At 42.7% G+C, this 11,481-nt stretch overlaps 1 long non-coding RNA gene across 1 annotated transcript; it reads left to right on the forward strand.

The window, feature by feature from the left end:
* The first annotated feature begins 679 nt into the window (after positions 1–679).
* On the forward strand, positions 680–11,256 carry LOC139724920 (uncharacterized). Its single transcript, XR_011710494.1, has 3 exons — positions 680–1,149; positions 5,459–5,633; positions 10,920–11,256. It is a non-coding gene; the product is annotated as an uncharacterized lncRNA (long non-coding RNA).
* Positions 11,257–11,481: the final 225 nt, after the last annotated feature.

Here is an 11,481-nt window from a genome sequence, read left to right on the forward strand (position 1 = left end):
CCTTGATAGCTTAGGCCTTTCTGACGTGTGGAAGAGTCAAGCAAGTAATCTATCTTTATCTTCATTCAAAAGAATAATAAATACAAAAATTAAAGATATGAGTCAACAGGAGTGGCACAGTGATGTTGAGTTAAACAATCAATGCACTGTTTATAGAATTTTTAAGCAGCAATTATGCTTTGAAAAGTATCTGATTCGTCTTAATGAAAATGATAGGAAATCTTTAACACGTTTTCGTTGCCTTAATCATGCTTCCAATAGTGTCTGGGCGTTACAAAGACATTCCAAGAATTGAACGTTTGTGTACCTATTGTTCTCAAAATGATATTGGTGATGAATTTCATTATTTGTTTGTATGTCCCTTCTTTACGACAGAACGTAAAAGATTTCTCGAAAAATAGTATAGGAAGTATCCTAACACATTTAAATATGATCAATTGTTCAATTCCACTAAGAAAAAGACTTTGTCAAACATTTCGAGGTTTTGTAAGGTAATAATGTCCTATTTTAGATAGTTACTGCACTTTATTATTTCGTTTGATTTGGTTTATTTTATATACCCTTTGCATGATTATTTGCATCAGGCAGTGCCTGCATCGTTCGTAATTCATGTGATAGATTTACATTTGTATAGTATATTATTTATAACATACTGTAACACGAGAAGGGGGGGGGGGAAATAAATAGAGACTGAGCATCTGAGAATATCCACATCTCCTAATCCTGTAGTATGCTGCCACCAGGTAATTTTTGGGTGTACCACTCCCTGCTGAGAAGTCGAGAACTAACTTCCTCAGCTAACGTGTTTGGAGAGAGAGATCTGTAACTTGAGTGAGTCCCTATATGTAAACAATGTCTATGCTAAAGAATGTTGTGGCTGCATGTGTACATTACATACTGGTATTCCTCTTGCGTATAACCTTGACGCCTATAATTAATCATCACCAGTGTCAGTACAGAATGCGCACGCACACACTGCATCTCACATGCGCGCATACCTCATGTTCGCGCCACTCGAGCATGTGCACCACTCTCAGTTGAGTACTCCAGTCTAACACAGCCCACACAAACTAGCATCGGCAATCATTCGCTCATCTTATTCATCTATTATACGAGGAAATACCTCAAAGAATCGACCAAGCATTTAGGGTAAGCTAAGTCAGAATTCTTCTAACCTTCTCTGTATCCAAATTAACATAAATCATGTGTAAGTGAGCATTTAAAGTAGAGCCTCAGTCTCTAACTGTCATTGCTAGACTTCTACATGCGTGTACACACACAGATACCAAACATCTCGGGCACTCACTCTCCCTCCAATCACCAAGGCTATCCAATGAGTTCTAGGACCTCGCGTTTGTTGGTAACGTGTTTAAAAGGCTTCGATGTGCGGTTCGTTTGTTCAAAGTATATGAACGTGGTGCAAAGATTTGTCCAGTGTCTGTATTAATCTACATTACTTAATTAAATCTCATATCCACAACCTCAATCACTGATCACTGTTCACGTATCGTCTACAGGCATTCATTCCAGCATCCAGGCAGTACAACTACAAACTTGATGTCCGAACGTTTGAATTTAACTTGTAACTTTTAGACTTTAATAAGTCGAAATTCTGTTTGTACAGTTATATACAAATCATTTCATTTACAACATTTCAAACATCTCCTGTTGGAGACAAAAACCAACTTGAATATTTTCCCAGCTTAATCTGACCAAGGTTCATTAAAGCTGTAGACCGAGTACGATATCCCAGCTCAGAACGTACCACATATGACGTGGTACTGTAGTTAGACCACTCGTTACATTCAAAGTCACATGGAGTATTGTAAATATAATTCTCCATAATTAAGTATAATGACTGCCTCTTTATCATGGAGACTACTATGTAAGAAATACTACTCCACTACAATGTTATTTAAAGACATCTCATTTTGAGACCCAATTTGTTGTCAGAAAGTGAAATTTCTTCCGTGCTTTTGTTCCTGCTAACCTGTGCGAACCTCATCCTACTAGCGAACTCCTGTAGACAGTAGACCCACTTAGACTCCAAGTCTTCCTACCCGTCTCTTTCCGAATAACATCTCTAAGTAAGTGCACATTACTCTCTCCAATAGAATAAAGAATAAAGAAATAAAGAATAAATTCCTTTCATAACCACTCCGGTCACCCCTCTGGGATTTCAATCCTTAACATAAAACTGCTGCACCACACAAAAGAGCATTATGCGCCCCACACACGATGTCGGTGGCCACGCGTCGCTGTCTGTCTTCACCGGCAGAATTTGGCCTCAAGTCTCTAACGACTCCCAAATTACCCCTGCCACCAAAAAGCCTACAAAATTCTACAGTGTTTCCATTAAGCCTCTAAGCACGTCGACTTGCTCATGACTCGTCCCGCGACTTTCTTGAAACAAAAAGAAGAAATTTTGCTATCTCAACAAATTAGCTTACTTTCTTATATATTGACTATTATAAGTCTTTAATTACTAACAGGCCAAGTTGAAAGATAACCTTTACTCAAGTGTTTAGGAATGGAGCTTGCTACTAACTGAGGGTGGGGAAATTGAAAGAGATGGAAGGGGGGGGGGGGGAATGGTAAAGGATCTGGACTCAGTCTGGTAAACAGCTTCTTGTCGTTCCCCAGTAGACATCAGTGTCACCAGCTCAGTCCAGCAGCAAGTAGGCCTGCTAGTCTGTCACCATGAACCCTCAGATACAGATAAGTAAACACAGCTCCGGCACTGTTGCCCTCAGTGGGTGGTGTCAGCACTCCAAAGGGAAGGGGGGGGGGGGGGGGGGAAAGGGAAAGGGTAGGGGTAGGGGAAGGGAAGGAGTGGGAAAGGTAGTGGACACCAGCCCTCAGACACTGGCACAGTAGCACCCATCTGTTGACTTCGCGGCTTTCCCCAAGTGTAGACTGCATTACCAGACCAGAGAGACCCTCTCTATTGGCTGCAAACCCTGACATTGTCACTCTCTCCTAGGCCTCGCCTGGTCCGCCAGCTAGTCCATTCAGTTCCCAGCTCATCCACGTAGTGGCCACGGTTGCAGGGGATGAGGGGAGTGGGGAAGGGTGGGGAAGCAATTCCTATTCCCTCACTCGAGTATTACTTAATATTTTTCTCATATTAAATAATCAAACCAGTTATTGATATTTAAAATCTTATACATGTACTTCTTATTAGAACCTTGGTCATGTTTACTACCTATTACACAATAACTGTCACTTCGACATCAAGCTGGTATGATGCATTAAGCATCCATCTTGATATTTACACAAAAGGGTATACACATCATAAAAAGAACACGATGAGCATCTCTGTGCTCAATTTACTGTAGCGATCCATAACCACAACAGTGCACGTATTTACAAAATTATATAATGATTACCCTATAAATACATTGTATACCTATCGAGGGTACGCTTGGCTTATTTCAAAGACATACTATGTAATAGGTGGAGGGTACTCCCTCCACTCCACCTCCATGTTGTCAATTATCTGGTTCGACTGACAAATAAACATAAGAAAGACTAGAATAATTCTATTTGTTGTTATACTTCCATATTGCATATTTCAGTATAAAATCAACTAATAAGGTCACGGGAATACATCAAATATTTCTTCTCGAAAACATCCATCAAAAGGCATTTATATCTACCAAAGATCATAATTCTAGAAAAACATGGGAAAGAGCTCCAAAAATCCCTAACTGAAGTTAGCAATGGAGTTTCTAAACAAAATATACATCATAAAATTCAGTAAAGCCAGCTGTATCTTCCTATATATGAATTATAACTCTGTTTGAAATATTCTTGGAATTTGTATAGGACCTTGAAAGGTCACCCATCAATCACCAATTAATTCTCAAAACCTGGTAAAGAGCTTCAAAAATCAATAAATCCACTTCTACTCAGAGATAAGGGACAAACAATGTACGACCACAATGAGCATACTGTGTAGAACAATTTAAGCTCCAGTTCTACCCCCAATTTGTACTAATTAAAATTTTTATTCTTCAACTCCATATGCCACTGTGTAATACAATTTCCCAAAACATGGTAAAGAGAGCCAAAAATCATAATTTCTGCAATTTCATATAAAATTCCCCCAAACAACATATCATCTTAACCGGAATATTATTTCCTATCATAATAACCACAAATTATCTAACAATTCTATATTTTACCATTTATTTTTGTTCTCTAACCCCCTTTTTCAAATCTTCCCTCACTCTTCCTATGCAACCCACATTATAACATACAGCAATTATACAACAACAGCAAACCCAAAAGATGTTCACCCCAATAAATATTCCCGTTCTGCGTGAACTAAAATCCCTTACCATTCAGATATATTGTTTTAATACCTAAAGGGCCTTTAATTATCTCTTAGCTATCAGCACCAACTATAAATCCTAACATCTTCTTACTCACGTTGCTGGGATTCACCGAGTATAAAGAGGGAAAAACAAATCTGTAAGCTTCTGAAATGTAACAGATCAGCTGTGTCGAGTAAACAATCGTCTGCATATGCGCGTTTTTATACCCGTCGGCCCCTTTACTCTAGCGCGTACTCTACACTATTTACGCGTATTGTTTACTTCTTCATTGGTAGTGTAACGCGAATGCGCTACCACAGCGCTACTTCAGCGCAACTTCCTTCTCACAACTGCATATGGACTGATTCATTACACACATAGGGGTTCTTGCAACTATAAAAAAAAAATTATCGTAAGTTACGTTGACAATACAAAAAGGGACTGCAAATTATGACAACTATCACCAGAAAAGATGCCAAGAAAAGCAGGTAAGTACCTACAAATATAAATCTCTAATTCGTCCCTCCGTATATTAACTGTTATTACCACCCTATTTGTTAATAGACAAGGCAACCTAGATTCATGTGCTGTACGAGTGACAGCAGTGTATACAGTGTATCTGTGGACTCGCAGTGTAAGGGTTCGTATACACAGTACACACGTAAGTTCTATGTACCGTACACAATCTAACGAGTAGGTCAGTATAAATGAACTCGTACATAGTCTTTATCCATGTCTCGTTGTAGTGGCATGTACACATACAAGTTCAAAAAAAAATGAATTTCAGGGTGTTCTCGCCACATTACCCCCCTCTTACCAAGTCGCTGTCCAGCGACCAATAGGTTTAACTGTGCACTGTCGTGAAAATACTCATTCATAGTAGAATTACAACATATATACATGTACATGTTCAATTTGCTTCTGCTAATTATCATAAACCATTGTCTGCACTATCACAGAAGTGCTCCCACATATATACAATGCAATCAGAATTGTCCAATCCAAACTGTTCGTCAATTGTCTGCACTATCACAGAAGTGCTTCCACATATATACAATGCAATCAGAATTGTCCAAATCCAAACTGTTCGTCGATACGATAACATTGTCCACAATAACGTCACTCCTCACTATATGCAGGCATGGTCTCCGGAAAGGTGGTCTCCACTACTCGCTTCATCAAATGAACCTGGCCATACACTTCTGTGTACCATTCGGACTCAACCGTGACTTTCTTTACTACGCGAAACCCAATCCTCGGGCGCTTAACACTGATCACAAGTTCATCCTCCTCATCGTCGGCATTGTCAGAAAGGTAAGCCACTAACTTTCTCTTTCTTGGATTGTCCGACTCTCTCTCCTCTATCTCTACTCCTGTTGCTAGCTTGGCTTCCTCTCTTGCCTGTACTTCCCTTTCTTCTTCTCCTTTTCATCCTGTAGTCTGCTTACCTCCTCGCTTCCTCCTCGCCTTTTCTTCCTTTCTTTCTTCTCCTTTTCATCCTGTAGTCTGGCTTCCTCCCTTGCCTTTTCTTCCTTTCTTTCTTCTCCTTTTCATCCTGTAGTCTGGCTTCCTCCCTCGCCTTTTCTTCCCTTTCTTTCTTCTCCTTTTCAGCCTGGCGTATGGCCTCCTTCCATACCTCCTCTTCCATTTCTTTCTTCTCTTTCTCTGCCTTCTGCTTGGCCTCGTCCTTTCTCTTCTTTTCTTTCTCCTCCCTGTCTTTCTTCTCTTTCTCTGCCTTCTGCTTGGCCTCGTCCTTCTCTTCTTTTCTTTCTCCTCCCTGTCTTTCTTCTCCTTCTCTGCCTTCTGCTTGGCCTCGTCCTTTCTCTTCTTTTCTTTCTCCTCCCTGTCTTTCTTCTCCTTCTCTGCCTTCTGCTTGGCCTCGTCCTTTCTCTTCTTTTCTTTCTCCTCCCTGTCTTTCTTCTCCTTCTCTGCCTTCTGCTTGGCCTCGTCCTTTCTCTTCTTTTCTTTCTCCTCCCTGTCTTTCTTCTCCTTCTCTGCCTTCTGCTTGGCCTCGTCCTTTCTCTTCTTTTCTTTCTCCTCCCTGTCTTTCTTCTCCTTCTCTGCCTTCTGCTTGGCCTCGTCCTTTCTCTTCTTTTCTTTCTCCTCCCTGTCTTTCTTCTCCTTCTCTGCCTTCTGCTTGGCCTCGTCTTTTCTTTCTCCTCCCTGTCTTTCTTCTCCTTCTCTGCCCTGCCCTCGTCCTTGTCTTTCTTGTCCTTCTCTGCCTTCTGCTTGGCCTCGTCCTTTCTCTTCTTTCTTTCTCCTCCCTGTCTTTCTTCTCCTTCTCTGCCTTCTGCTCATCTTCGTCCTTCCTCTTCTTTTCTTTCTCCTTTTGTTCCTTCAGATCTCTCTCCATTTCGTCAATTAGTGCTGCTAGTCCCCCTCCCTTGGAACTCCACCGTCTGTCCTCTGCAGTGTGCCGGTCCCTCTCCCAACGAAGCTGGTATGCCCTCGTTGCCAATTGAAACCTCAAGTAGTTTCCCTCATCCCGTCTGTCAGGATGAGTGCGATTATAGTGGCGATTCATGTTCCAACGATCCTGCAACTCTGTATTACAGACCTCACACCTTATTGTCAGCGTCGTACTGTGAATAGCTTCCAGATGACGGACGTAGCCTACATGGCTTACCATGTCAAGATCACATATTTCGCACCTCATCTACAAAAGATTGAAGTTAATGTGGAAAGGACAAAGCTAAAAAGAAAATCGAAGAAGCGGCAATTTTGTAATCAACTGCTTGTCAAAACATTGTTATCGTACTAGAATCTAAATTCTACTGCTTCGACTAAAGTTTTGCTTTTGTTTTGTTGTTGTTACTGTTTTGTTCTTGTTGTAAACCAGAGATGATGACTGAGGCTGGGAAGCCCTCTTTTACAACTCGTCTCTGAACCGCCTGGGTGGTAATCTAACTCTAACAGGATTTCGCCGAACATTCTGACGCCAATCACGAAGTGGTGGTCCAGTGTAGCGCTTCAAACGATCTGAATGTACAACTCTAGGCTTGGTACGCAGTGAAGCTTGGATGCGATACACCACATCTGATAGTCTGTGTGTTACCATGAATGGACCATCCCACTTCACTTGAAGTTTAGGACACACACCTCTCCGTCTAGTTGGGTTGTGTAGCCAGACCCAGTCTCCAATTTCATATTTCACAAGTGTAGAATTGCGATCATATTGCTTGGCCTGGTGATTCTGAGCTAGGTGTAATTTATGTCTTGCTGCTTCATGTACGTCTTGCAATCTATCCCTCAGTTGTTGAACATAATCTCCAGTCTCTTCATTTTCTTCTTGCACTTCAGGTTGACTGATTGTGACATCTACTGGAAGCGTGATCTCTCTTCCGAGCATCATCATAACAGGAGACTCACCAGTTGATTCCTGAACGGAAGAACGATACGCCAGCATAGCATACGGAACCCGCTCATCCCAGTCTGCCTGATTTCTGTCAGCATCTAGTATAGACGCTACCATCGACAGCAGTGTGCGATTGAACCTCTCTATGAATCCGTCACTTTGGGGATGTAAGGGACATGTCCTTGTCTTCTTAATATGCAAAAGTTCACATACTTCCTGCATCAACTTTGACTCAAAATTTCTGCCCTGATCACTATGCAGTTCCTTAGGTAGCCCATATCTGCAAATGAATTCTTCCACTAAAGCTCGAGCGACAGTGTTTGCCTCTTGGTTTGGTAAGGGGTATGCTTCAATCCACTTCGTGAAATAGTCCCCCACTACTAGGATGTAGCGATTTCCACTGTCAGTCTCTGGTAAGGGACCCAAAATATCCATGGCCACTCTCTCAAGTGGTGCACCTACTTGATATCTCTGTAGAGGGGCCTTTGCTCTCTTAGGTGGGTTCTTTAAACGTGCACAGACTGTACACTCTCGCACTGTTGATCTAACATCCGCAGCTAGTCCAACCCAGTAGTATCTCTGTTGAACTTTGTGAAGTAACTTGTTTATCCCCAGGTGGCATGCTGTATTCGCAGCATGGAGTTCAGCCAACACAATTTTTCGCAGAGAGCGTGGTAGCACAGTTTTCCACCTAACTTCTTTACCGTCATTTGACTCCCACCTTCTCATGAGAACACCGTCCTTTACCTCTAGAAGACCCCAATTTATCCAATACGACTTCACTGCAGATGACAAGTTTGACACAGCACCCCATAATGGCCTTTCCCCACTTTCTTCCTTCCACTTCAATATGTGCTTGATATCTGCATCTTGCAGTTGAGCTCTCCTTATCTCCATAGGAGTAGTATTAGGTGAAACAGTTACTGCATTCAGTCTTCTTACGAGCTCAGCTTCGTCATCCATCTTTAGCCTGACACTTCTATTCTTCCTTCCGTCAGCTTACTACATAAAACAGTATAAAATTATGTACACATATAATTAAAATCAACATTCACACCATGCTTCCTAATGTCTTACACTTAAATCTACTAATTGTCTTCGCAGATATCCTCCAGTCTGCCGCACTGTGAGCAGGGCCTGCGAGACAGTCCATCAGCATTTGAGTGGATCCGTCCAGCTCTATGCTCGAGGGTGAGTTCATATTGACTTATCACTTCAATCCATCTTGCAATCTGTCCTTCCGGATTCTTGAAATTAAGCAGCCACCTCAGTGAACTGTGATCCGTTCTCACCCTGACTCGCTGACCATACAAGTAATGCCGGAAGTGTTTCAAGAAGTTCACCACGGCGAGTAGTTCACGTCTCGTGACACAGTAGTTTTGTTCAGCCCTGTTCAATGTCCTACTAGCATAAGCTATAACTCGTTCAAGCCCATCGCGTTCTTGACTCAATACTGCCCCAATAGCGAATTGACTTGCATCTGTGTCAAGTATATACTCGTCTCCTAGTCTTGGGTAGGCAAGGATAGGTGCAGAGGTCAACTTTTCCTTTAAGACTTCGAAAGCTTGCTCACACTCTGTGGTCCACAAGAAAATGGCATGCTTCTCAGTCAGAGCCGTCAGTGGCTTAGCAATGCGCGAAAAGTCCTCGATGTAACGCCTGTAGTACGACGCTAATCCTAAGAAGCTTCGCACATCGGTGGGATTGGTAGGTCGTGGCCATTTCTGCACAGCTTCAATCTTGGCAGGATCAGTACTCACGCCTTTTGCCGATACCTTATGTCCCAGATACAAGACCTCCTTCTGAAACAGAAAGCACTTCTTTGGCTTGAGTTTGAGTTTTGCTGCTTGCAGCCTCCGCAGCACAATCTCTAGTCTTCTCAGTACTTCTTCCACTGTGGGGCCAAAAACAATGATGTCATCCAAGTAGATTAATAAGATCTTCCATTGCAGGCCAGCCATTATAGTCTCCATTAAGCGCTCAAATGTAGATGGAGCGTTGCACAATCCAAACGGCATAACTTCAAACTGAAAGAGCCCCCCATCACTACAAATGCTGACTTTAGTTTCGCATCCTCATCAAGTGGAATCTGCCAATAGCCTGAGGCAAGGTCGAGTGTACAGAAGTATACAGCTCCGTCGAGTGCATCAATGGATTCGTCGATACGGGGAAGGGGAAAAGAATCCTTAATAGTGTGCTCATTCAGGAGACGATAGTCGACACAAAATCGCATAGTCCCATCCTTCTTTTTAACTAGTACAACTGGTGCTGACCATGGGCTGTTAGATGGTTTGATGATACCACGTTGAAGCATGTCATTCACGTGACGTTCTATTTCCTCTCGCTGCCCCATGGGAGGTCTACGAGGACGTTGTCTAATGGGTGCAGGGCAAGTAGTGTGAATAGAGTGGTGGGTAACATCCGTTCTGCCAATATCGTGGTCACCCCGTGAGAAAACATCTTGATAGTCTACCAGCAAAGCTGATATCTCTTCCTCATGACCTTGTACATTCTCCAATGTTCTGTTATAGATGTCTTGTAGATGATCAGGAACCATTTTCAGAGATGGTTGGATATTTGCTAGCTCATGCGCACCATATATGTCTGTACAGTAGATCCTCTCACCATTGATGTCAATAGTTCCCAACTCACAGTTGATTGATGCATTAGTACGCTGAAGAAAATCCATCCCCAGGATACCATCATGGTCGATGTCAGCTATCACAGCGTTGATGTCATATGATTTCACCCCAATTTGAATGCTCACATTAGACTCGCCATACACTTGAATTGGTGTACCGTCAGCTTGTAGCAGTCTGATATCACACTCCTCCATCGAGTCAGCTAATTTACATGTCATTCTACACAAAGCTCGATGTGATATGATAGTAATTGAAGATCCAGTATCGATTAGCAGGTCCAGTCTCTCATCATCAATTATCCCTTTTATGAAGAGTCCTTGTTTGATTTCCTTTACTGTACAAATTTGTGCTCTCCTCTTAGGTTGATGGTCCAGCGGCACGGGCCCTACTTGTACTGAGGCCTTGCCCTCGCCCACTGGGAAGACCTGTTCTCGTTTCCCATCTTCTCTCTGTAGGGACACTGCTTAGCGATGTGACCATTCCTATTACAGCAGTAGCAGACAACCGAATTTGACTGTGATGCCATGTTCTCTATCTTGGATGTGAGTTGTCGCAACGCCATTCTCAGCTCAGCAATTTCTTTCTTTGTTTCACCATCTGCAGGTTCTGGCTTGGGTGACGGCATATTATCAACGGCACGAACAAGTCGAGATGGCCTGATTCTCTCTCGAGCCCTCTCTGCTTTGAGGAACGATTCTGTCGCCAATCCAGCACTTATGGCATCGTCTAGCGTCATGGGATGAGCTCGAAAAATTCCAGCCCTTATCTCAGCCTCATCTATCGCCTCAGAAAAATGAGTTTTTGCAAGGCGCTCACGAGCAGAGGCACTCATCTCCGGGTACGCCAGACCGGTTAAGTCACGAATAGCTTGCCCAAGCTGCTGTAGTGATTCGTCCTTATGTCTACGCCGTGTACGGAGCTCCATCAGAAAGTTCTCCGCCTGTTCCCCGGGTCCGAATCTTCTCTCCAACTGTGACACTAACTCAGCATAAGAGATGCAGGTAGTAGATGAAAGATTATTCAACACCTTCAGTGCTGGACCATGTAGTCGTGTAGCCAAGTATTGACCAGCTTCCAAATCAGACCATCCATTAAGTTGCAAACAGGCTTCAAAGTGTCGCTTATAATCAGCCCAGGGCATCTTCCCTCCATATTTCTCTGGCAC

The sequence above is a fragment of the Diadema antillarum genome, unplaced genomic scaffold (genome assembly GCF_040938485.1).
Source record: "Diadema antillarum isolate AM-2024a unplaced genomic scaffold, OU_Dant_1.0 seq00000003_RagTag, whole genome shotgun sequence".
Lineage (NCBI taxonomy): Eukaryota > Metazoa > Echinodermata > Echinoidea > Diadematoida > Diadematidae > Diadema > Diadema antillarum.